The sequence below is a fragment of the Neofelis nebulosa genome, chromosome 14, assembly GCF_028018385.1.
Source record: "Neofelis nebulosa isolate mNeoNeb1 chromosome 14, mNeoNeb1.pri, whole genome shotgun sequence".
In the NCBI taxonomy this organism is placed as follows: Eukaryota; Metazoa; Chordata; class Mammalia; order Carnivora; family Felidae; genus Neofelis; species Neofelis nebulosa.
Genome location: NC_080795.1, coordinates 71,653,230 through 71,679,603, shown reverse-complemented (window position 1 = coordinate 71,679,603; position 26,374 = coordinate 71,653,230). Strand labels below are relative to the sequence as shown.

The following is a 26,374-nucleotide window of genomic DNA, read 5'->3' as shown; positions in this document are numbered from 1 at the left end:
GTGTCTTATCTCAGTAAATGGAACCACCAGTCACAAGATTGATCAAGTCTGATCCCTGAGTATTATTTTTGTGTCTTCTCTAGAGCTCCCTCATTCTCCGTACCCTCAAGCAATTCCTGCTGCACCAAATACTTTTCAAATCTGTCCACCTCTCTCCTTCCCTGTCATATCAATCCATGGTCCATCTTTTCACTTCGGGTCTCCCTGAATCTTCTCCCTGAATCTTCTCCCTGAATCTTCTCCCTGAATCATCCTACTTCAAAACCATTCTCTGCTTGCAGCCAGAGGGAGTTTTTACACCTCGAATCTAATCCTATAACTTCCCTGTTTATCTTTTTGTGGCTTCTATGGCTCTAAAGATAAAATAAAAAAATTTTATATGCTCAACAAAGCTTTGTATCTTACTCTCTCGCCCCATCTCCTACCGTGTTTCCTCTTTTCTGTGCTTCAGCAATCCTTGGCTTTGTTTCAGTACCTCACATGGGTCACATACTCTTTCCTATCACATAATTTTTCACACTTTCTTTTCTCTTCACCTGGAATGCTCTGTCCCACCCCATTTTTCTTTCACCTGGCTAACTTTCGACTCATCCCTGAATCTTTCCTGACTGTGCAGCTGGTTCGGGTACCTCTATTATATGATCACTCAGAACTCTGAACTACTCCCTCTTGGTCCTCCTGACACTTAGAATTTCTTGTTCAGTGTGTGTCTTCCCAAATGGATTGTAAGTCCTAGGCTCAATGCTGTTGGTCCAGTGCCTACCACATAGTAGTTGTTCGGTAAATACTTACTGAGTGAATGCACAGTTAAGTGAGGACATTGTGAAATTAGGTAAAAGAGCAATCTAGGTAGATCCTAGAACACAGTAAACCTTCCATAAAAAGTAGCTCTTCCACAACATCCTTGGATCTCAAAATTTATCATGCGGAATAGAGAATGGAACCTTGGTCTCCCTGATTCAAAAACCATGCCCTTTCCACAGTAAACTTAAAGGTAGTGCTTGTTGTCTTAGTTTTCCAAAGTTAGTAGAGTATAATCCTTTTCTTGTTGAAGGTTTTCCATGAATTAGACTTGCATATTGAGGAAAACAAATGATCTACCTTTAAATAAAATTCAATAAATTGCTTGGCCCAGGTCAAGTTGACCAGACTCCTTTAACAGGCAGGAGGAATTGCCATATTGGCCAAAACCGTGGAAGATACAAGTGAGGGCTATTGGCCGAAGGCGGAGTGGAATCCATGGGGTTAGGGACAAGCGGAACAAAGAGCGGTGATACAATCTCTGAAGCAGATACATGTATAATTTACACAGAGCGGGATGTGTCTGGCTCCCATTGCTTCTAGCAAAACATCTTCTCTGACCTGGCTTACGATCGCTTAATTGCTTCATGAAGTCTGGTTTCTCTCATACTTGACAAATGTGAAATCCACAGACAAACAACGGATCAGTTAACCCAAACTCCACCAGCATAGTAAAGACTTGCGATGTGTCTTAGGAACATGAGCCATCTGAAATGAGAACAATGGGACAATAATGTCTTACATTTGTCCAGCACTTTTCAGTTTATAAACATCCTGTATATTTATACATGGAAAAAATATCCCGTAATCCTTATAAAAGTCCAGTGAATTAGGACTGTATAGTCTAAGAGTGCTTTTGTGGGTATTCCTGTACCTCATACGGTGAGGTGGGGTGTGTTCAGTCCAGGAGGGGATAATGGAGTGATTTGTCGTTTGAAAAAGAACATTTAACAAAAGAATCTGAAGGTCCAGCTTCTAGCACTGCTTCTAGCTCTCAAGATCATTTCTCTGAACTTCAGTTTCCTCATCTAAAATGAGGATCATAATAACTTGTCTGACCACCTAATAGGGCTACTTGAGATCTGAGTATGTTAATAGATGGGAAACATTTTATAACTGTAAAGTGATATTTTTGCTATTATTAATGGTATAGAAGCTATATAATATAATGGCAATTCTTACCGTTACTTATTGTCCACGACCAGGAATAATAATATAATCAATAGTGTTGACTAATATTAATTATTAACGAGGCAAGAGAGGAAGCAGAGGCTGGCTTACCCATTCCCAAGTGTGCAGCCTCTATAGGATGGTGTTTCTGGCTCCAGGGGGAGCACAGCAGAAAAGCTGGGGCATTTTACCCCAAAAGAGAAAAGTGAGTAGCTAAGGATGTGGCCTCTCTGTGCGGCCCATTGGACTTCCTTACACTGAGGCCTACATACTCACATGGTCCTTGAACTGTGGACCAGGAGAGGTGTCTCCCCACAGGCGTTTGAAGCAGAGAAAAGCAAGGTTTTCGTGATGAGGAGTGGAAGAGGCTAGGCTATGTAGGCCCTATTTCTCCTTCCAAACCTACCATTCTTCTTGGGTGGGGATGGTGGGAAGAGGGGAGAGTCAGTGAGAGAGTGGAGGGAGGCCAGGAGTATCCCACCAGTGGATGCTCCTTCCAAGGGCAGGAAACCCCAGAAGAGAGGGTTTGCAGTTTCCCTTAACAGTGTTCTTTCAACATTATTGCTCTTTTCTTTACATCACAATAGTCGTGTTTGGAGTTTATTTCAAAGGCAGTGAGAACTCAGGCCACCAGCAACCCATCAACATTTGTCACCCTGCCCTGGACAACAATTGCTTTCGTTCCTTCCCTCCCTTCCTCTTCTCTTTCTTCTTTCCTTTCTTCTTTTCTGATTTCCTTCTTTTATTTTCAAAGCACATTCCCACTAATTTGATCTTGGCAACAGCCCCAGGAGAGAACAATAGTGGTTGATATTATCTTCATTTCATTGGATAAAAAAATGAGAGAGTTGAGTGATGCACCCAGATCACAGAAGGTGGCCGTGGCTGAGTTGGAACAAGAATATAAGTCTCTGACTCCTGGTCCTTGACTTTGCCAGTAATCCCGCTACTTGTTAAGGTGTAACTCTGGACATTAGAATATACCTTGTCGCTAGTAAGGTTTTAAAGTGAGCCCTCATTGGAGAAATTGTGTATACTCAAAAAGACTTGGGTCCCTGTCCCTGTGGTTTGCCTTTAAGGGTGTGATGTATTCCTGGACCACAGGAACATACTCTGAAAGGTTTGATATCCTCACACAATGAGGTGAGCTGGAGCTGAGAAAGGCTTATGCAGATTTCCATAGCCCACCTCATCCTTACTGGTGGGAATATATTCTTAGAAATGGAGGGGAGAGCCATCTACCATTATGAGAGCAAATATTTAGAGGCACTTACCGTGTTCGAGGGTCTGTTACAAACACATTGCATGCATGATCTCTTTTAATCTTTATACCAGTTGTAAAAAAAGATGTACTTCATCATCTTCATGTTTTAGATGCGAGAATTAAGGCGGAAGATGATTAGTCACATGTCATACAATGAACACTTAATGGAAGTGGGATTTGCATCCAGAAAATCTGGATTCAGGGTTATATTGTGTAACCACATGAGCTTGGCTGCTTCATATGATGTACCTGCACATGTACACATGTGTGTTTGAGTGTTCTCTGGTATGTTTGAATTAAACAAATTTAATGTACTGATAATGTAACTTTACCTCAATCCTATTAATCTTTGTAATCCCAAACCCTAGCCCTGGGATTTTTTAATATCCCTGAAGCTAATTTCTCAATAATGGTTTCCATTGTAGGGCAGAGGTGACCATTGGTGTTTGTAACCCTTTTAGGTTTCCTCTCTCTGTGTCTGCCCATACGATGTATACACGAAATACTTGCTAGATGAATTTATGACACGTTTTTCTGCTATCATTTTTGCAGTCTTTTCAACATGTACATGGATATATTTCTTAGAAACTATCTTTGCTTGTAAAAAGCTTGATTAGAAGGAAATTTGTCTCCCTTGGAACAGTCATTTTACTGATCTCTGAAATTGTGGTTGTGTTAGTACTACTCCACGCACCTGGGTATTTGGGAATATAGAAGTGGAATTGTTAATGTCTTCGAAAGAGTCAATAAACATCTGGTCATTTCAAATTTCTGGGTCTCAAATTATTTTCTCTACTGTAAAATAAGGAAGATTGCATGGCAGTTAACTTACCAGCATTTAGATTTCATGATCTTACTCAGATCTTTTAGGCATTTCCAAAAACCCTGATACATGGCATTGAAAATCATAGCTATCTGGATATCAGGCTGGCTTTCCTGATTTTGTATACATTATTAATGAAGTTGCTAAGGGGAGCATTTAGGGTGACTCATGCCTGGATGCTCTTCCCTAGGAACCTAGTTGTCATACTGCAAGACCTAGATTTGACATCACCTCTTCTGGAAGGCCTCTCCCAGCCCTAACCATCAATTCTCCAGGTTGAGTAGGTCCCTTATCACCTCAGGTCTCATTGTACCCTGAACATCTCTCTGTTAGTAGCGTATATCTTTGATTAGTAATTGTTTAGCCTATCTTTTTCGTTGGTCTGTGATCACCTGGGAAGGGGGTTGCTAAGCTCACCACTTTTGCTTCCTAGTAAAGAAGCCAAGGAGAATATAACAGAGCCAAGAGAGGGAAAGAAGTGTGTACTGACAGTATCATTTGAACATGTGGATCGAGCTGTGTCTGAACCTGGATATTTCTAGAATTTTTGTTTCAACCTGAGCCAAAACAACCCTTGCCTTTCCCCTCATTCTATATTTGGTTGGATTCTTGTCACTTGCAACTTAAAGATTCATAGTTTCTGTTGACTGATAAACACTGTAATTGAACCATTGCAAAAGAGTTCTAGGAAAGAGTTTGGTGCACAGGGTGTCATCAGAGCTCAGCAAAAGTGCTCTTACAGCTACAGTCTGGTTGCCCAAAGTATTGTCCATAGATCAGCAGCATCAGCATCATCTAGGACTTTGCTGGAAATGCAGAACCCCTACCTTAGACCCCCTGAATGAGAATGTGCATATTAACAAGATCCCCAGGTAATGTTTTTGCACATTCAAGTTTGAGAAGAGTTGCTATGAAGGACATGGGGAGGGATATACTTAGGGACATTTTCCCATAAAGATGACATTTGAGATGAATTTTGAAAGATGCTTAGGACCCAGACATACAGAGCTGTGCTGAAACAAACTGGCATGGCAGCAACTTTGAACGTAAGGTGAACAGGGAATGGTGGAAAAGGAGTCTGAATACACGGACCAGATGTGGTATGTAGTGAGTCACAGGAGGCCCTTTACAATAGGAAGACATTATTTTGAGGGGTCTTCAGGGCAACTTGATGACTTTAGTGACTGGAAATCCATGGTAGAGAGAGGAATTCACTATATGGCTCTATTAACAGCCATCACTCTGAGGAATGATTCACTTCCTGGATTATCCATCACTACGGTTAGAAAGCCTGACAAATTACCATTGATCTACCAAACACATACTGCCCATATTACATCCTCAATAGTCAGATTCCTTCTTTTCCAGGATTGCTGGGGTTTGCCTTTTAATGGCTAGTCTTGAATTGATTCAAGACAGGGGATTCATGGCAAATCTCATGCCTTCCCCTGAGGACCACTTCCGATCATGTTCTATTAACAACAGTCAGGTGCTATGTTTCCCTGAGTCATCCTCACTGTCTCCCAAGGGTATGGTTTGGCCGAAGATGGCTCTTCTTAAGTTTCTTTGTGCACATTTCTTGGAGTCTGTGGCAAGATGGGAGAAGATTGAAATTAGAATAAACCCATGGATAAAATGTGAAGCAAGATGAGATTACATTAAATTTATGACATGCCGGGGCAAGCTCATTTTGCTTCGTGAATAATGGTTAATCACTGTTTGAATCAGAGACTATTTACTAGCTGGTTCTCATAAATCAGGGTTGGGGAGTAGAAATATTTATCATGAGATGATGTCATGTGACTTTAATATAGCCAAATATTTTAATAAGATTGAAGATTCTTAGACACGAATGTTTTAAATGATGGCAGATCTCAAGGCATTAAGAGAGGAACCTAAAGCTTTTTGAAGTCAAGCACTGCCCTTTAAAAATTGAACTTTAATGATGTCTATGCTCTCTGGTGCCTCCTGGTCCCTCCTGCCTCCTCCGCCCTCAGCCCTTGAGATGTAGCCAGATTTATGGTACCTGGGTCATTTTCCTGACTACTTTTTTTCCATTTTATACAAGCTATTAAATGTAATTTATGAGAGTGAGAAATGCATTCTAAATGTGAACACTTTTACAACTATTGGGGTAAGTCAAATGGAGGAGGTTGCTTGGTGCAGGGAAGAAGCACTGGCTGGTGAGCCTAGAGTCATCAGATTGAATCTCAGTCCTAGAACTTGCTGTAGGACTTTGAGCAAGTCATTGCTCATTTTTGGTCTTCATCCATAAAATGAATGGATTGGGTTATCTAGCTCACCCTCTGCTCCTGCCCAGAATAGTCCATCTCAAGGGCCATGACTAGGTACCTATCACCAGTGTATATACAAAATATATACAACTTTGACGGTGGGCGGGGGGAGGGAGCTTGGCTGTGAAAGGGAAGAGCGATGATGGCTCCTTACTAGAAGGGCATGTAGGGCTGGGATAGGTTTCTTAAACATGGGCTGGATCAAGTGTATTCAAATGCTGATGGGAAAGGCTCGGGCAGAATGAAATTTTACGTAGAAAATTTCTTCTGAGGAGGGAGGGGATGGGGCTCCAGAGTGTAAGAGGGGGTAGTGGCTTGCATAAGAGAAATTACTCATCTGTGATAGCAGCAGGAGAGATGGCGAAGATGGGTTTTATAGATTTGTAGCCCGGAAGTTGAGAGTGTTCCGGTAGCTTTTGTTTTCTCTGAAAAACTGGATACTAGGTCATTTGCTGATAGTGAAATGGGACAAAGGGTAGAGTGTGGAGTTCTAAAGAAAATGGAAGTTTTGAGATAATTGTGAAAAGTCCAAACAAGTGTGAACAAGAGAAACCTGTCAATACTTCCAAGGTCCAGTTGGGGTGATGATCATGAATTTATAATTGTGGATTATTTCAATATATTCTCTACGTTTGGCAGTTTACACCTGCCCCTCAAAACCACCCCTACCCCCCCCGGAGGGTGACCTGTATGGCCATATCCACCACCTCTTGTGTCTTTCAGGATGTTTTGTCCGGGGAAAGCACTAGCGGGAGACTAGAGGAAAGGAGGAGAGGAAGGTTGTGATGCTTATTCCGCTCCTTTTTTATAGAGGTTGCCAGAGTCTAGATGTGTCTCTCCACCGAAGGCCATAGATGCTGCTGAGTAGGCTTGTCTCTGGGTTTGGTCAGCTGCTCCTTCTTTATCCCCTGTCAGGTCTTGGAGTGATCACTTCACCCTGCCTGTTGCTCGTCCTGGTCCTGCAAGATCCTTTGTGAGTTTCCCAGTACACTGCTTGCTGCTCTATAAACAGTGCTCTTATTAAAATTTTCCTGAATTACCCAGTTTGAGTTTGCTCTGTGTTTCTTGCCGGCACCTTGACTGAAATATCCTGATACCTCTTTCTCTCCACCAATGCTGCCCATGCGTAGACACAAAAAAGTTCAAGCATCGGGTTTTTGTAGTGAAGTATGAAAAAGGGACAGATGAAGAGAGAGGGAATTTGAAATACTTTTGTCCAGAAGTTATTGAAATATGATAGGTCATATGAACTACTTAGGGAAGGAAGGGAACTAACTGCTCCTGCTTTTGGGCAGTGAGGTCAGTTTATAGTCAGTTTCAATGTTGGAAAGTAAGAGTAATTTGAAGAGGTGATGAGGCAGCTGGAGGAAAAGATGAGTTAAGAGTGGTGGAGTCAGTAACCTCAGACATAGAACATTGTCAAGTGGTGAGAACCTGGGAGTTAGTAGCAGAGGTCAGTATGGCACAAGGGACCCTGAGATGAAGTTCAAGTTGTTGAGAAGCCAGGTTATTGGATAACTCATCTGGATGGTCACTGACGTCAGAAATGACAAGGCAGGAATTGAGTTTTAGGGAAACACTGTGGGTCAGATGCCAAGTTTTTTAGTAAATAAGATGGAATAACTGGGGGTACAGCAGAAGACAAAAGCTAGTAGAGAATAGTGGTCAAACAGATATCTTGGGCCTTCAAAGAACAGGGTTTTTAGAAAAGTGACAGGTAGCCCTAAGGGGGATAGACCATAGTATACTGCTTCATGACTGTGTTGAAGCCAACGGCTGTTGTAAGAACTGTAAAGGAAGTTTTGTCCTTTGGGGAGAGTCAGGTTTGTGTTCAGGAAAGAAATTGGAGTGGATGATGTGAGAAGGAGTGTACATTATAAAGAGGCTGGGCCTGGAAATAGTGGCCAGGGTTGGATTCTAAGGTATTATTTGACTTGGAACTTTTACATTATGAAACCTAGTATGAAAGGCAAGACAGAGTTATTCTTGATGGCTTATTTGTGGAGGGTGGGCATTAGGCATAATGGATGGACGTTATGTTTACCAGGCTTGAGAAACTCTCCTTAGTCTCAATAACTAGGGCTGTGTGAATGTGGGGGTCATGTGTCTTGCTTCCGGTTGGTGGTATTTCACCTTCTGGTGTTAAAATCCTTTCAGCTTACCTGCCTTGGGATAATGTATCCATGCATCTGTTTGTTTGGTCAATTACTTCTTAAACCAAGTGAGAATCAGCAGGTCATAAATTCATTAGATAGAAGTTATGGGAAGTTTGCCTTTGATTCAACTGAACAATATTACTTAGCAAATTTCTCCCACTCTGTTCTAGCCATGTTGGTTTTCTTTCTGTTACTGGACTGTGCAAGTTTGCACTTTCTGGGTTCTTTGCATTTTATGTTCTTTCTCTCTTCCTTCCAATCTGTATGAATGTTCTTCCCTCCAAAGCTGTGACTGACTCACTCCTTTACTTTAAATGATATTTTGCTCAGTGTCACCTCCTCAGAGAGACTTTCCTTCACTGCCTGTTGAAGCTCCCTTGTTGTACTCCCTTCTCTTAAAATACTTCTTTTCTTTTTTATTATATAACTGTTGGCTTGGCTTTTTGTCTTTCCCACCCACGAATATAAGCTCTATGAGGGTAGGAACTTTGTTTTATGTATTTTGTTACCCATAATGCCTTTGATAGTCCTGATGTGCAGTAAGTGCTCAATAAATGTTTGTTTGAGTGCTGAATTAATGAACAATTTGGAGTACAATGAGGTACTAACTTACCTTATCTAGGCAGTAAAGCCTTTGCTTGATTATATGATGGATCTGTCAAGGTGACTTCTGCATTGGGTGAGAGGTTTGAGAAGAACATCTCTTAGTTTCCTTTCCACTCCAGTATCTCCTCTGTCCATTATTATGGTTATCTCTTGCACACTGGAAACAACTGTGTGAATTGAAAAGGACAGTAAATTGGTAAGTAAAAAAAAAAAAAAAAAAAAAAATTAACCAAGAAAAGAAACAGAGATCTTCTCATCAAACCTCTCATCAAGTACAAAAGCCATGATTTGCTTTGGCCAGTGGTACCATCAAGTGTGAGATACGTGAGGTGCTTAAACCTTGTGGCCTTCCCTATATTGCTGTTGTCGGGAACATTGTGACTACAGCCACTGCCAATAGTAAGCTATGTGTTAGGTATGTCAGTGAGGTTATCAAAATCAAAAACAGACAAACCCCAGAGAAAAATAAGTCTGCCAGTCTGGAAACATGTTTTTCTTTTTTGTTTGTTTTCATAAAAAAAAAAAATTAAGCTACTTAGATAGAATAAACTAAAACACTTTAAAATGAACTAGCAAGATAAGACCCTGGAGTCCATATTATTATTTTTTTTAATTGAGGTATAGTTGACACACAGTGTTACATTAGTTTCAGGTGTACACCATAGTAATTGGACAACTCTATTAAGCTATGCTGTGCTCACAAGTGTGGCCGGCACCTGTCCCAATGCAGCACTATCATAATACCATTGACTATATTCTCTACCCTATACGTTTGCATCCCTTTGACTTACTCATTCCATAAATGGAAGCCTGACCCCCTTCTCCCCTTCACCCATTTTACCCATCCCCCACATTCTCCCCTCTGACAGCCACCGGTTTGTTCTCAGTAATTTCGGGTCTGTTTTTGCTTTGTTTGTTTGTTTGATGGAGTCCATATTATTAATGATCATCAATAGCAAAATGTTGTAATAAAGTAAAGCTGTGAGATTATTCATAAAGGAGAAGATAATTACCACTTATTGAGCAGCTCTTTGAGTCCACTCAGCAAAATGAAATAACCTACCCATGTGCAAACAACTTTTAATTTTTTTAATTTTTATTATTTTAATTTTTATTTTTTAAGGTCACAGAACTAGGGTTTTATCCCCAGAATTCTTCCATCTGGACAGTCTGGGCTGTTTTCTCTCTCCACGATGCCTGCTACACATAATATTATAATGAGGAAGACATTCTTTCTCCCTGCTCTACTCTTTTTTTCCCCAATATCTTTCCCCGAGATAGATAGACATCTACCTGATTCTGAGTCTGACTTCATTACTTCTACCTGTGGGAAAGTTATTTAAACCACCAAAACCCTCTTTTTACTCAGCTTTGAAAGGCAGGTTAGTCGTATCTGTATCAGAGGTCCTTTACTTGGCTTCTGTGAGAGAGTGACGTGTGTGAGGAATAGTTGTGTGCTCCTGCACCCCCGTAGAATGACGAACTGGCTTACCACAGGCTTCAGATCTTTCATCCATCACTATCAACTCCCTGTGCCTCAAATTCTTGATTCGCTCAATGACACAATACTGCACACTCCTCGTATGGTGGTTGGTTGAGCAAATGAGATAAAGAACATAAAGAGATTATAATAACACCTGGCATGAAATGAGCCCTCGACATATGTGGCCCATTGTCTTGACCCTCTTTCTCCTCCTCTGCCTCTTCCTCCTCCTCTGTCTCATTAGATATGGTCACTGTCATTATTGGATTGCAGTGTATATTCACGAGCATATATATATCCATATTATGTTTAAGCTTGATGAGACTTTAGAAATAATGTAATAATTTCTCTCATTTTACAGAGAGAGAAACTAAAAATTAGCTTGCCTCAGGTCACACACCTGGTATATGGCTAGACACTGAGGTTTTTGAATTACTATATTTTCAACTATACGTATGTATGAAAATTCAGTGGGAAAGTTCGATTTTGAGGTATACTCAGCAAATGAGGTTTCTGTTCATGACTGGTTGGCAGTGCAAATGACAAGTACCATAATGGTTACATGCCCCTGTTGAAACTAGAACATAGGGCACTAGGCTTAGAAAAGGCCACATGTCAACGGCTTCCTATTTTTCTCCATTCCAAGATAAAGTCTTTCAAGTTATATATCACCCTGGAAAGGCCATCTGTCTAAAATTGCTTAGGCTTGGGAAAGAGGTTTTCAGGTCAGATGTATTACTCTTATTCCACTTGAACTTTATTTTATTTTTTCTCTTCTTGCGATCTGAAACTCAATGATCTTTGTCACAATTCGTGATCCCAAGAAAGTCTGAAAAATACTTACGATATAATAACCAAGAAGCAGAATCTCTAAATGGAGAACTTCTATATTTATAGCTCTGGAAAACACACAAAAGGGAAAGCCAGAGTAATCTTCAGTAGAGATGCAGACAGAGAGGATGTCTATATATGCTCTTTGAGAGTTGACTTCCTTGCTCTGAGAACTGCCCATTCCCCATCCCACCATAAAAGGGTGGTCTATGGTAGCCCGTTATGTACCGCAAACCTGCTCTTGCAGCCCAAGATGACTGGATCGGTGTAGATGCTTGACTTGGGATGGCCTGCCATTCTCCCTTGGAAGCTGGCACTCTCTTGGGAGTCAAGATGCCAATCAGTTCCTGCTAGCTGCTTTACATAAAGTTATCTTCTTCTTTGAGAAAAAGACAGTAAGCAGGAGAAGGAGAAGCATATTATGTGTTAAGTCACTGTAATTCTGAGGTTGTTGCTGCAGTGTTTTCTCACTAGTACAGATAGAAGAAAAATGTACCATCAAGTAAATTTATACCTTATAACCCAACAATTCCATTTCTGTATGTACATCCAAGGGCAAACCTTAGATATTTGCAAAAGGAATTTGAATGAGATAAAAAAGAAGAAAACTTAATGTGCATGAATGGAAGAATGAATACGTAAATTGTGATACAAATGGATCACTATGCAGCAGTTACATGAAATAGAGGTCTATCCATCAACATGGATAAGTATCAGAAATCTAATATTGAGTGGGAAAAAGTTATCAAGATACACCTAAAATTTAAATTTACTTCAAAATATAAAGAACAAATATAGCATAATATTAAATGATAAAAATCAAGAGATGGATCCATGGTGCCATTTATAACATTTTACACCTTAATGAGTAAACGAGATAAAGCCATCCTGCCCATAATTCAGGACTGAAGGACACCATTACTAAGTTTGGGTCAATGGTTATCCACTCTGTTTGTTTTAGTCATAGATTTAAAACATTTCCAGTAGTGGAGAGTTTGGCTGTGGAGTCAGACAGACTTAGGTTCAAGCTCACACTAATAGTTTTGCATTGAAAACTTCTTTATGTTCTCAGAGTTTTCATTCCTTTATCTCTTTCTCACAAAATGAGTTGAAAATTATATATCTGTAAATACAAACACATAATTAAATATTTTAAATTTTATATAAAATCACACAGTGGCTGGTGTACATGTTCAGTATAATATAAATATAATTTGTATCAAAATTTCCCTCTACATTTATAGTAGAGGTATTTTCTCATGTTATTAAAAACTCTTCATTAGTAGCATTTTAAATATGGAATCAAACTTATTGAATAAATATTACACAATTTACTTAACTGTCCTAAACACTTTATTTTCAGACATTTACCACTATCAATTACTCCTTAATAAACATGTTTGCACAAGTAGTCTTTCTTACAGTTTATATTATGTCTGTACAAAATAATTACTAGAATTAGAATTAATTGGTCAAATGGCACATTTTCAAGCTTCGGCTACATATTTTCAAATTGCCCATTATAGTTGTGAACATCTTATATCTGTGTGACCCTAAGCCGATTATTAAATATTTTTAGCCCTTAGGTATTTTTTTCTTTATCTTAGAGTGAGGTTTAAAATAGTAGCTATAGATGTGGAGAAACGGGAACCCTCTTGCACTGTTGGTGGGAATGCAAATTGGTGCAGCCGCTCTGGAAAGCAGTGTGGAGGTTCCTCAGAAAATTAAAAATAGACCTACCCTATGACCCAGCAATAGCACTGCTGGGAATTTACCCAAGGGAGACAGGAGTACTGATGCAGAGGGGCACTTGTACCCCAATGTTTATAGCAGCACTTTCGACAATAGCCAAAGTATGGAAAGAGCCTAAATGTCCATCGACTGATGAATGGATAAAGAAATTGTGGTTTATATACACAGTGGAATACTACGTGGCAATGAGAAAGAATGAAATATGGCCTTTTGTAGCAACGTGGATGGAACTGGAGAGTGTGATGCTAAGTGAAATAAGCCATACAGAGAAAGACAGATACCATATGGTTTCACTCTTATTTGGATCCTGAGAAACTTAACAGAAACCCATGGGGGAGGGGAAGAAAAAAAAAAAAAAAGAGGTTAGAGTGGGAGAGAGAGCCAAAGCATAAGAGACTCTTGAAAACTGACAACAAACTGAGGGTTGATGGGGGGTGGGTGATGGGCATCGAGGAGGGCACCTTTTGGGATGAGCACTGGGTATTGTATGGAAACCAATTTGACAATAAATTTCATATATTAAAAAAATAAAAAATAAAAAAAATAAAATAGTAGCTATATCATAGCATTGATGTGAGACTAAAATGAGATGGTATATGCAAAGCACTTGGGCACCTCCTAAGATATAGTTAGTACTCAAAAAGTGCTAGCTATTGTATTAATACCTTACTCTGAATAGCAATATATGTCTGTGATACCTCCTTCTAGCTACTTTAATAGGCAAAAAAGATTTGTTTCACTCCTATTTTAACTTGTATTTCTCTGATTACAAAAGAATTAAAAAAACTTTTATTATATTGGCCAGCTGCAGTTATTTTATATAAAATATTACGACCTTTTTTATTTGTGTCTATTTCACTATTGAGGCTCCAGTATTTTCTTATTGATTTCTACCTGTTTTTTATGTAGTGAGGCTATTAATACTTTGTTAGTCATATTAATATGAATCTCCCCAGCATAGAGTGTGGAATGTTTTTCCTCAGGAATAACTTACAGGAAATAGAATTATAAACAAATTTTAGTTTTCAAGGGCAGTTACATTCTAATTTCCAAAGGGTAGGTCAATGTTTTTAGGCCCTTGATGGACTCCTTTCTTCCCATCTGCGTGTCTCTCAGTAAGTTTGTCCCTTCTGTGATCTTGTGTCATTAATTGGTCTTTCATTAATGGACCGTGTTGTCATATCTCTGAAAAATAAGAGAAGACCCTTCCTTATTACATTACAGTTCATTTTTTTTAATGTTTATTTATTTTTGAGGAGGAGAGCATGAGCAGGGGAGGTGCAGAGAGAGAGAGGGACAGAAGATACGAAGCAGGCTCCATGCTGATAGCAGCAAGCCCAATGTGGGGCTCGAACTCACGAACTGTGACATCATGACCTGGGCCAAAGCTGGACGCTCAACCTACTGAGCTACCCAGGTGCCCCTCATTACATTTGAAACCTAAGGGCTTCCTCTGCGTTCCTTCTCAGTTACTGTTTCTGCGCCTCCCCCTATCCCAGAAGGATGTGTCTCATCCTACAAATGTGGCTGATACCCAGGACACTTGTTCTAGGGTCAGTACTTTTGCTCTGAGGGCCGGTAGGGGTGAGTACCTGCCGGTCAGTGTACACACTGCTGATGTAATTCATGAGGCTCGGGTGTGAGGTGAGATGAGTACTGAGACCCTAGTGTGAAGGTGCCTAGAGATGGACGTGTGGCTCTGGAACTGCACTTGTACACGATTGCTGCTGTGACAGAGTCACACAAAATTAGTAGCTCGGAACCACACGGATTTATTATCTTACGCTTCTGGAGGTCAGAGGTCTGAAACAGGTTTCACTGGGCAAAAAGCGAGGTGTTGACAAAATTGTGTTCCCCCCGGAGGCTCTGGGGGAGAATCTGTTTCCTTGTCTTTCCAGCCTCCAGAGGCCGCCTGCGTGCTGTGCTTCGTGGCCCTTTGATGTGTGATCCAAAGGCAGCAATAGAGCGTCTCCAAATGACCCGTGCTTCTGTCGTGTGTCTTCCCTTCTCTGATGCGACCGCCTCCCTCTTCCACCCCTGTGATTACTCTTCTGAGGTTCACCCAGCTAATTCAGGAGGCTCTCCCCCTCCCAAATTCCTTCACTTCATCACATTGGCAAAGTCTCTTTTGCTCCATCCTGGGGCAGAATTCCTCTTTGGGTACGTAGGAAACAAAACCAAGCTATTTGCTCTTGAAAGACAGTGATGGGACAGGATAGGATAATGGTTGCAGACATCCCCCTTCTGAAAGGGAGAAACAAGGAAAGCACCGCTCCCAAGCAATTGCACACTTCAGCCCGGCAAACCCCGTGGGTTCAAGGCCCAGGGATAATCCTCCGTGGCTTGTGGCTTTGCCCTCTGGGCTCACCATTGTCCCTGTGGCACCCTCCTTCCATTTCCATGAAGGTGGTATGTGTTGCCACTGAACAGTTCCATAAGCCTGGTAGAATTTTTGGCATCTGACAGCCCTTCATCTTCCAGTTGTCCACACCTTTCTGCCACATGTGCGTACAGGGTTTCCCGGTAGAGCAGGTGGAATCTGCATTCCCAGGCAATCGACTAGTCTCAGCCATGAATTTGCTTTGGTCAGTGGAACGTGGGTGAGTGCGAGGCTTCAGATGCATTGGTGTGGTTTGTCCTGAACTCTTCTACCTGAGCTGTGAGACAAACATGCTTCCAGTTCAAGGAGAATGAGGAAACACATGGAAGACTCACATGAACTAAACCCAGAGCCTGGATTGGCCCAACCAATCCCATCTACATCTACCTGGATGAGTCCACCTACAGATCCATGGGTGAGAAATCAAGCCCGTCGAGAAATGTGAGAAAACGGAGATGTTAACATAATGGCAAATTAACAAGTTAACCTCCTGCAGTTTCGGGGATTCTGACAGAAAACCTGAGGCTCCTGGGTCAGAGACAGAAGATTTAATGACTCACAGCAATAGCAATAATCAGAGTATCAGCATTTTTCTGTGTCAGTTCCATATACCCCAGTTCCCACAGAGTGATGCACGGAGGGCCAGGTAATGCCTACATATATAGTGGATTGTGCTACAGGACGGGATCCTTGAGGGCAAGGGACTCAAATTTTTTATATTAGGCAGTGAACATGTCTAACTATGTGCTCTGAAGGCAGATATTATCTATGTTTTGCTAGACAGTAAGCATGTCCACCCTTTACTCCTGAGGGAGACGCTGTCTCTATATCCAAGTGTATTCTAACTTGAGAAGAAATTCTGGAAAAAAGGCAGTTGCTACCTTTGCTTGCAGGAAAAGCAGAAAGACAAAAGACCCATATTGAATTGTCTCTCAATAAGCCTGGATGTTGTGCTTTCTTCTGTGTTTTGGAGCTGTTTGTTATTCAGCATTATTGTATGAATAGCTGGCAAATATACTGTGACTGTGGGTTTTCATGTGAGACCCTGAATTTGAGGTGGGACAAATCCATGTCAACGGGCATGATGTGTGCTTTGAACAAAATTAAGAGTTATCACTGAAAATGGACTATATTACACAGCAAGAAATTACTTTAATAAATTTTGAATATGCATGATATATCTTAATGCTACCTGGTGCCATCGTGTATTATTCTTCATTTTCATTTTACGTAAATAATGCTGAAGTAGTGGTAACTCATTGAAAGGAATACTGAGAAGATTTAATTATCTCCTAAGAAAATTACGCTCTCTACTAATACTTTGTTTCAGACACCTTTCATGCCCTACCTTAAACCCTTTCACTAACACTGTGGTAGGATACCGTTCTTTTCATGCTGTAGGTGGCAAAATGGAGGCTCAAAGGGACTCGCCCAAGGCGCAGTTTGCATAAGGGGCCAGATTAGGGAAGAGACCATTCTTGATTCTCAAGTTTGTGCTTTTACTTTTTTTTTAAATTTTGTGTTAACATTTATCTATTTCTGAGAGACAGAGATAGAGCATGAGCAAAGTATGGGGAGAGAGGGAGGAAGACACAGAATCCAGAGCAGGCTCTGAGCTGTCAATACAGAGCCTGAGGTGGGGTTCGAACCCACGAGCCGTGAGGTCATGACCTGAGCCGAAGTCAGATGCTTAACCAACTGAGCCACCCAGGGGCCCCGGTGCTTTTTCTATTAGAGCACATTTCTGTGCTCAACATAGGTATGTCTCCCATCTCTCTAAGATACCTAATGCTCAATTTAAGGAGGTTGGTTAGTAAGGGGCACAATCAAAACTAGAGCTAAAATCTTCTGATTCTAAATATGACATTGTTTTACTGTATTACATGAAAATAACCTGTGCACAAGGGAGGGATTTAACTTGCATAATCTACTTTATCATGAGCACCGAAGAGTTAAAAAAGAGACATCGCATTTTCTGCGCCAAAAATGGTGCTAATTGGTAGGCAATTTATTTGTAAAATTTCCCAAGCACATTGGAGAAATACAAACTTCCATAAGAATCAGTTGGCGAGGACTTTAATTTGGTTGATATCTGGTAGAAGTTGAAGATAAGGATCTTGATGCAAAATAGTGATAGGCCACCCTAAACTCCATTGGAATACGTCAAATCTAGTACCCAGAGATTGATCAGCAGAAAATAAGGGAAGAAAAATTTGGCTCAACTTTGGATGAAGATAGATCTTTTATTCTGACCTAATTAATGTTCATGCCAGCTCTCTGTTAGTAAAATAATATCAGTTTGTCTCACGTATGGCCTGGAGTATATCATTTACAGGTATGTTTAGATTAAAAGCTAGTAAATGGCACATATTTCTCATTTCAGAGAGAATGTGTTCATGCATGATACAACCTTTTGCTGGCTTCATAAAGTCACAGGTTAAAATTTTCCTCTGGGTATTGAAATATGATCATCATCACCACCACCACATTTTTATCCTATCGGAGTTTGCTAGGAACTGTGAAGAATGCTTTCCTTGCATTGTCTCGTTTACTTTTATCTATCTGGTGAGGGCCCACGATTGTCTTTATTTATCAACTGGAATGGAAAAGCTACGTAAATTTCCAAGGTCACCCAGGTAACACATGGCAGAATCAGGAGTCAGACCTTCGTCGAGCTAACTCTAGGGCCCCTTTTTGTCTGTTTGCAAAGTAGATAGATAGCAGTGTACTAATCTAGGCCTTGATGATTAGACAGTTATTACTTTGCAGTTACGCACTGACGCGTGACTCAATATTTTTGTGAGGTGGGCTCATCTCCACCTTGAGCACCCCTCCAATTCCACAGTGTCTTCCTGTTGCCCCTGAAGCGCATCAAGCTTGGCTCCTGCCTCAGGGGCTTTGCACTTCATGTTCTTTACACTAAACCTGCCTGCCCCGTTATGTGGGTGTGCTGTTTGTACCACCTCCGTCGAAAGGCCTGCCCTGGGCTCCCCCTTCATTGTTTACCTTTTTGCTCTGGCTCATTTTCTTTCCAGCACTTATCAATAGTTGGTGGTATTATATATTTAACTATGCATTTCTCGGGGTGCCTGGGTGGCTCAGTCGGTTAAGCGTCTGACTTCGGCTCAGGTCATGATCTCGCGGTCCGTGAGTTCGAGCCTTGCGTCGGGCTCTGTGCTGACCTCTCAGAGCCTGGAGCCTGTTTCACATTCTGTGTCTCCCTCTCTCTCTCTGCCCCTCCCCTGTTCATGCTCTGTCTCTCTCTGTCTCAAAAATAAATAAACATTAACAAAAAAATTAACTATGCATTTCTTGTCTTTTCTTGCTAGAAATGAACTTCCATGCGCACAGGGTTCTGGGCCTCCTTGTGTGCTTTGCTTCCCTAGTGCTCTAGAATCCATCTGCCTCAATAAAATATTCTGAACTGACATTTGTTGAGTGAATGGATAATGGAAGCTTTTTTTCATTTTTTGAGGTGTTTTCTATCGTGATTAGAATCGTTGTGTTGATAGGTGTGGACAATATATGGGTCTTAACATATTCACACAATCGCATTCCAGAGTTTGTACTGGCTTGAATTTCCACCAGCGATGTAGGAAACTGCCACTTTTTGTCCCACACTTCCAGCCCTCTCCAGGAAGGAAACGCTAGGTATTATAATCAGTTTTGGGGAAGGGTTTGGAGTGAAGTTGAGATGATAGAATAAATCCTGTGCCGGTTTAAAGCATGAACCTTGGAGTGGTGGGGGCTGGGATTCAAGCCCTGCCCGCCCTGACCTGGAACTCTCTGGGCCTCCAGTTTTGCATCTGGAAAGAGAGACTAGTAACCCAGTGTCTACTTGACGGATTGTAGTGTGGAATAAATGCAGTAATGTGTGATGTTCACAGTGCAGCGTCAGGTTCATGGTAAGGCTACAATTTAGTAAGCACTCACTCACCCCACCCACCCCAAAGAAATGCCTGGGCAATTTCTCTGGGCCCAGCCAGTTCCTAACAGGGTCCCGGATAGGAAGACACTGTAATCTCTCTCTGTTGCAGAACTGGCAGGAAGGGCAGGGGGCCAGTGGTGTAACTGTCCTGGTCACTCCTTGTAATGGGGGAAGAACATCGGGATGGTGACAAATCAATGGGAAACAAGAAGTCAGTGAGGCCTGACATCTAAAAAAGGCATCAAGAATGGGACAGAGGGAGGAAATGGGGTGTCCGCTGTGGTGCTGACTTGGTAGTCTTTTAATAGAACTATATTCCAGGAAAGAGCTTCTCGAGTAAGGAAGTTCACTGAGCCTGTGCCCGACAACATGTCAGCAGCAGGTTGTGAAAATAACTTTCTCTGGCTGGTTGTGACAGCTCGTAGGGACGTATCTCTTTTGTCAGTTTTATAAGACTGAATTTCTCCGAGAAATGACAACCTTGGCTAATATTTGTTAAAAACTTACTACAGGCCAGGTGATTATTGTACATTTTAAATGAATTCATTCATTGAAGATATACTTACCATGCATCTGCTATGTCCCAGGCATTGTTCTGAGTGCTGGGAACAGAGCAGTGCAAAAAAAGACAAGACAGTATCCTATCATCATAGAGCCTACCTCTGAGAGCATACAGCCTGCACCAGGTACAAAGTTGAAAATAAAATATAAAAATAATACTTCTGTGATCACAGAGATCTTTCTATATTAGGACATGTCTATGAAAACCATGCTATGTAAAACTACATAGGATTCCACTCTATGTATTGTAATTTATTTAATGACTAATGAAAAAAATGGGTCATGGGGTGCCTGGGTGGCTCAGTCACTTAAGCATCTGACTTGATTTCAGCTCAGGTCATGATCTCACAGTTTGTGGGATTGAGCCCCATGCTATCAGCACGGAGCCTGCTTGGGATTCTCTCTTCCTCTCTCTGCCCTTCCCCCCTCATGCTCTAGAGCTTTTTCTGTCTCAAAATAAGCAAACATTTAAAGAAAAAAGAAAAAAATAGATTGTTTTTAGTCTTTTCTTACTACTAACAATAATGCAGTCAGCATCCTCAAATGGTATTTAATAGCACTCTGTTTTGGACATTTATTATTGCATAACAAAATATCCCTCCTTTTCCATAAGAAATGTCCTGTGTTTGCTGTGGCATAGTTTAAAAGGTTCTGGAAGCCTGTTTTCTTCTTCTTTTTTTTTAATAATTTTTTTAATGTGTATTTATTTTTGAGACAGAGACAGACCATGAACAGGGGAGGGGCAGAGAGAGAGGGAGATACAGAATCTGAAACAGGCTCCAGGCTCTGAGCTGCCAGCACAGAGCCTGACACGGGGCTCGAACCCATGAACCGTGAGATCATGACCTGAGCTGAAGTCGGACGCCTAACCGACTGAGCCACCCTGGTGCCCCAAGCCTGTTTTCTTCTTGAACGATTTCTGTCCCATTCGGTCCCAGGAGGGGCAACTCTTTATCAAGGTATTTTATTTTATTGTTTAGGAATCATACCCGTATATGTTTGAGATAGGCCCCTCCTATTTTGTTTATGGGTCAGTGTTCTTAAGATTCTTAGAAGCCCCTTCCTCTCACTAAGAGTGTCTGTGAGGCACCACTTTAAACTTTGGCCCATCAAAAGTTTTGTCATATAAATCTTGATAATTTTGTTAATTTTTTAATTTTTAAAATTTTATTTTTTGAATTTATATCCAACTTAGTTAGCATATAATGCAACAATGATTTTAGGATAGATTCCTTACTGCCCCTTACCCATTTAGCCCATCCCTCCTCCCACAACCCCTCCAGTAACCCTCTGTTTATTCTCCATATTTAAGAGTCTCTTATGTTTTGTCCCCTCCCTGTTTTTATATTAGTTTTGCTTCCCTTCCCTTATGTTCATCTGTTTTGTCTCTTAAAGTCCTCATATAAGTGAAGTTATATGATTTTTGTCTTTCTCTGACTGACTAATTTCACTTAGCATAATACCCTCCAGTTCCATCCAGGTAGTTGCAAATGGCAAGATTTCATTCTTTTTGATTGCCGGGTAATACTCCATTGTGTATATATACCACAACTTCTTTATCCATTCATCCATCAGTGGACATTTGGGCTCTTTCCATACTTTGGCTATTGTTGATAGTGCTGCTATAAACTTTGGGGTGCATGTGTCCCTTCAAAACAGCATACCTGTATCCCTTGGATAAATACCCAGTAGTGCAATTGCTGGGTCATAGGGTAGTCCTGGTTTTAATTTTTCGAGGAACCTCCATACTGTTTTCCAGAGTGGCTGCACCAACTTGCATTCCCATCAGCAGTGCAAAAGAGATCCTCTTTCTCCACATCCTTGCCGACATTTTTACCATATTCTAAGTGAGATTCTCTCACGCTATATTTTTTCACTGGCAGTTGTTTGTGCATAGAAAGCTTTTGGTGAGCATACTGTATTTTCCTACTGACTCTAATACTAGTTCAGTTTTCCAGGTACATAGTCATAATACATATAAATAATGCTTATCTTGCCCTTCTTTTAATTTGGGCCTTTATTTAAAAATTTTTAAGGCTTATTTATTTTGATAGAGACAGACAGAGAGAGGATGTGAACAGGGAAGGGGCAATGAGAGAGAGGGAGAGAGAGAATCCCAAGCAGGCTCCATGCTGTCTGTAGAGCCCGACGCGGGGCTCAATCTCATGAACTGCGAGATCGTGATCTGAGTCAGACACTTCAGTGACTGAGCCACCCAGACACCCCTAGTTTCAGCTTTTAATTTCCTCCTTTCCCAAGCCAGTCCTGTTGAGTGGTATCGGGGCAGAGCAGACCTAGCAGCAGTGGGGTCAGGTAGCACCAAAAGGACTTAACTGCAGAGACAGATGTAATGTAAGAGTGAGGATCCTTGTAAAACTGGAGGACATGGGATTTCTGCCACTTCCAGCACCATCCATTTGGGGAGACAAAACATGCATGCCTGACCAGATCACTAAAAACCTTAGAAAGCTGTGCTTGAATGGGTCAAACAGTACAGGACTTCTGAGCAGAATGACATCACTGTGGGCCAAGGGGGCCAAAAGATTGGGAGGGGGCTGATTTTGAGTTGGGAAACTCAAAGCACTTTGGCCAGTCATAGAACCGAGGGCTCTTTCATTTGTGCCCCCTGCTACCCATTGTGCATACTGGGTCGCACACCATATTGAAATCATTTGTTCAGTCATCATCTGTTCCCTGGGGGTGGGAATTCTGTTTCCTTTCTCTCCAACTCCCTGGTTGCTAACAGAATGCTTGGAAAAGTGTAGGCTCTTGGCAAATGCTTGCTAATAAGTTACTAAATTTCTAAATGTGTAAGTGAATATATGCACAGATAAAGTCATGTATATTTGTTGGGATATTGAATGAATGAACAAGTAAGAGTCATGACTCCACAGGGTTTCTCAAACCCCAAAACGGAAGGACCAGATGAGGCTAAGATCTTACTTCTCCTTCCCTGGGTTCAGAGTTGAGGCATCCACTGGTTAAAATGAGCTGGCTTAGTTCCTCTGTTAGACTTCCTTTCTCCTTTCGGGATTGATGGTATGGTAGAGAAATGATTTAGCAAGAATGTCTCCTTTACATTTTGTTCAGGATCTGCTTGTTCTTCTGGAGACTGAATCAAGCACTGATTTTTTTTTTAAAGGACCATAAGTGGGTTTTTGCAGATCTATTCACTAACAATACTGTCTAAAACTGTTGATCCTCTAACATCAACTTTATTTGAGAATGGAGCATTAATTAACCATGGGTTGATGAGTCCGAAGAGATTCCTTCTCCTTCTATTCGAAGATCATTACATAATGATTTTATTGGCTAATTGATTATTTGACTATCTCTGGATAGTTTATGCACACACACTTACAAACATAATTTGTCATTTATTTTTCCACCAGCGAGACGAAATCATTGAGCCTCTTCAGTGCCTTGTAGATTCAGCCCCCCAAACCAGAGATGGCTAATCCACCTTCTATCTTGTATTCCAAATGCAACCGAATGCTAATGGCTGTGTTATGCTGTGGATTGCTGTTTTGAAAGATACTGAGGTCGTATCTGGGATCAATGCAAAACAGTTCTGCTGTGGTTGTGAAAGAGGGAAGTGTGGCTTATATACTCTGATGGTTTGCCTTTTATAGTCTAACACTTGAGAACAGGAAATGTTTCCCAACTCAAAATCACCCCCTCCCAATCTTTTGGCCCCCTTGGCCCACAGTGATGTCATTCTGCTCAGAAGTCCTGTACTGTCTGACCCATTCATCCAGTCACAGCTTTCTAAGGTTTTTTAGTGATCTGGTCAGGCATGCGTGTTTTGTCTCCCCAAATGGATGGTGTTGGAAGTGGACTTCCAGTGGTCATCTTATTAAATGGACTTAAAATGACTCAGAATCCTCGCTTTGCCATCAAATGCTGAATTCGCCGGAGCAGGTCATTTAACCTAAGACCTCGTTTACACCTCTGCAAAAAAAGATCTCACTTAACTGTGAAGATTAAATGAGATCATAATGCAGGTGTTTAGCCCAGTTAGGCTCTCAAAGGATGTTGTTACTGTCACCCCAGAAAAAATAGAGTGACCTTCAGCCTTGCAGGAGTTGATTGCAACATGTTTGAATACAGTTGAAAACAAAGAGGAAACATCGCCTAAGAGGGTGCTTTTGCTAATGGTCTCTGATTGTTCTGGTTCCTTATTATGGGGCCATTGGGAAAGTGGCATATGATGTTGGGTAGTTTGTTTCCACTGGTACAACTGTCCCAATGGAAAGGGCAATGTATCAGGGTATTTTAACTGAGTTCGATTAAGCTTTCAATACCCTAACTCTTCTACATGTGATTCCATGGCAAGCTGTCTGCTGACTATAATTTCTGCTCTTATACACGGAGAAAATAGTCTTATGACACGAGTGTTCTGGTCACCATGACAATTATTTGTAACTGTAATTTACTAAATTGGCAAAGGTAGGACAGGCTGGTCATGAAAAGGTGATTATTATGGTTTCCACAATGGCAATTTCTCATTCCAAATTAATCAGTTGTCATTCTAGAAGTCTCACAAGCAAGGTTAACGCACAGCTCTGAGTGATGGAGCCTTTAAAAAAAATAAATAAACCTACAAAGATGTGGACCAGACTCCGAGCCATGGTGAATTTGCTAAGATCCTGAGTGCAACACTGTGAGGTATTATGTAGGGTAGACTGTTGCCTTTTCCCTCAGTGTATCCAACATAGCCATTGGCAAAGTTTACTGAGATTCTTTCCTTGGAACGTCTATAGGTCAGGATTCCATGAGGTCATGGACTATGAATTTGCTGTCTCTGTACATTTATTTTCTCTCTCTGGAATATGTTCCTTCTTCCTTCTCCCATAATGGAAGGGTATGAGAATCAAAACTGATAATGGATTCAGTGTTTCCAGGATACTTTGGGAATACAGTGGTGAATATGGACAGATCCTTGCTTTTATATCCTATATTCTTTATATTTTTTAGAATGTTCTACAAATATAGCTCTTATTAGACCATATCTCTCATGATTCAGTTCAAGTGTTGGATCTCTCATACTATCTGTGACTCTCCCAGGAATATAAAAATCCTTCGTGTACTTTCACAAAACCTCAGGTTCTCTTCAGACAGAACAAGTGGGCTTCATATTTTGATTATCCATCTACATGTCTGTCTTCTCCATCACCTTCTAATTTCATTAAAGGCAAGAGCTCTGCCTGGTTCTTATTAAACCACTGGCATCCAGCACAGAACCTGGAAACATAGTAGATGCAATCACATGTTTGCAGTACAATTTAAGGGCGAGATGCCAATCCTATTATGGTCAGTGACCCAACTGTTTCCAAATCGTGCCAACCAATCACCATTTCACCCACAGAATTCTCCCTAAGGAACAAACAGAAATTGAGGTCTTACTGCAGGTAGCTGGATAAGTGCTCCGTTGCCCTCAGTAGAGGTCCTCTGGCCAAAGCTGGAATGAAGTAGGAGGCCTAGAATTGAGGCCGGTGTGGCACCTCTTGGTCCTGCTCTTCCCTGCCTACCTCCCCTCACACACTAAGTTCACGTATGGAACCTAGAACATTCCTTTGTGTCCAAAGGGAAGAGGCTAGGCCCCAAGAAGATCCCTGAGTTCAAATACCTACCTGAACAGATGGAATGAATGGAAGAGAGACAAAAGAAAAACTAACCAACCACGAGTGGCTGGCTGTGTCTTAGATCTGAGATGGGAAGCCTGAAAGAAACGTGGCCCCTGAGTCCTTGTAATGTCAGTGGTCATACCACATAACTACAACTGCTCACCAGTTAGTGGCTCTGATGTTCACTGGTTAGGTTAGCCACACTCTCTTGCTAGTGCTAGATCCCTCTAAATGGACCACTTGAGATCCTCTCAGCTTTTCCGGTTTCAGGATATTTGGTCACTAATGTAACCAAGCCACACTTGTGGCAACCAGTTCTGTGTGGGTACCTACTGGCATCACAGGACACAACCCAACAGGGCCTCACCTTGTGTCCAACCTGCATTCCTCTTGCCTCCTGCCTCTGGATTCCTTTTTGAACCTGAGATTCTATGGAACACAGAGCTCTGGAGGATAAGTGCTTTCTCCAGCCACTCACTGTGCTGGGATGTACTTGTTCATATAGCCTCTCTTAGCACAGTCCCAGAAGATCCATGGTTTGGGCTTGACACCCACTGGTGGTCAGCTCAGTAATGGTTTATCGGCTCACCCTCCTTTCCTGCCTTAAAGCTTTGGGGAGCTAGGAAAGGAGCAAGTCTGGTTTGGGAAGAGAAGGCTAGATTATCCTCCCCCCTAGACTTGGTTAATTAGTGATGACT

General features: G+C 41.3%; 1 long non-coding RNA gene across 1 annotated transcript; it reads right to left on the bottom strand.

Annotated features, from left to right (window-relative positions):
- Positions 1 to 9,127: 9,127 nt before the first annotated feature.
- LOC131494630 (uncharacterized) lies at positions 9,128 to 25,554 on the bottom strand. Its single transcript, XR_009253506.1, has 5 exons — positions 25,456 to 25,554; positions 11,664 to 11,807; positions 11,442 to 11,496; positions 10,607 to 10,692; positions 9,128 to 9,281 (listed from the first exon to the last, which is right to left on the bottom strand). It is a non-coding gene; the product is annotated as an uncharacterized LOC131494630 (long non-coding RNA).
- Between the last annotated feature and the right edge of the window lie 820 nt (positions 25,555 to 26,374).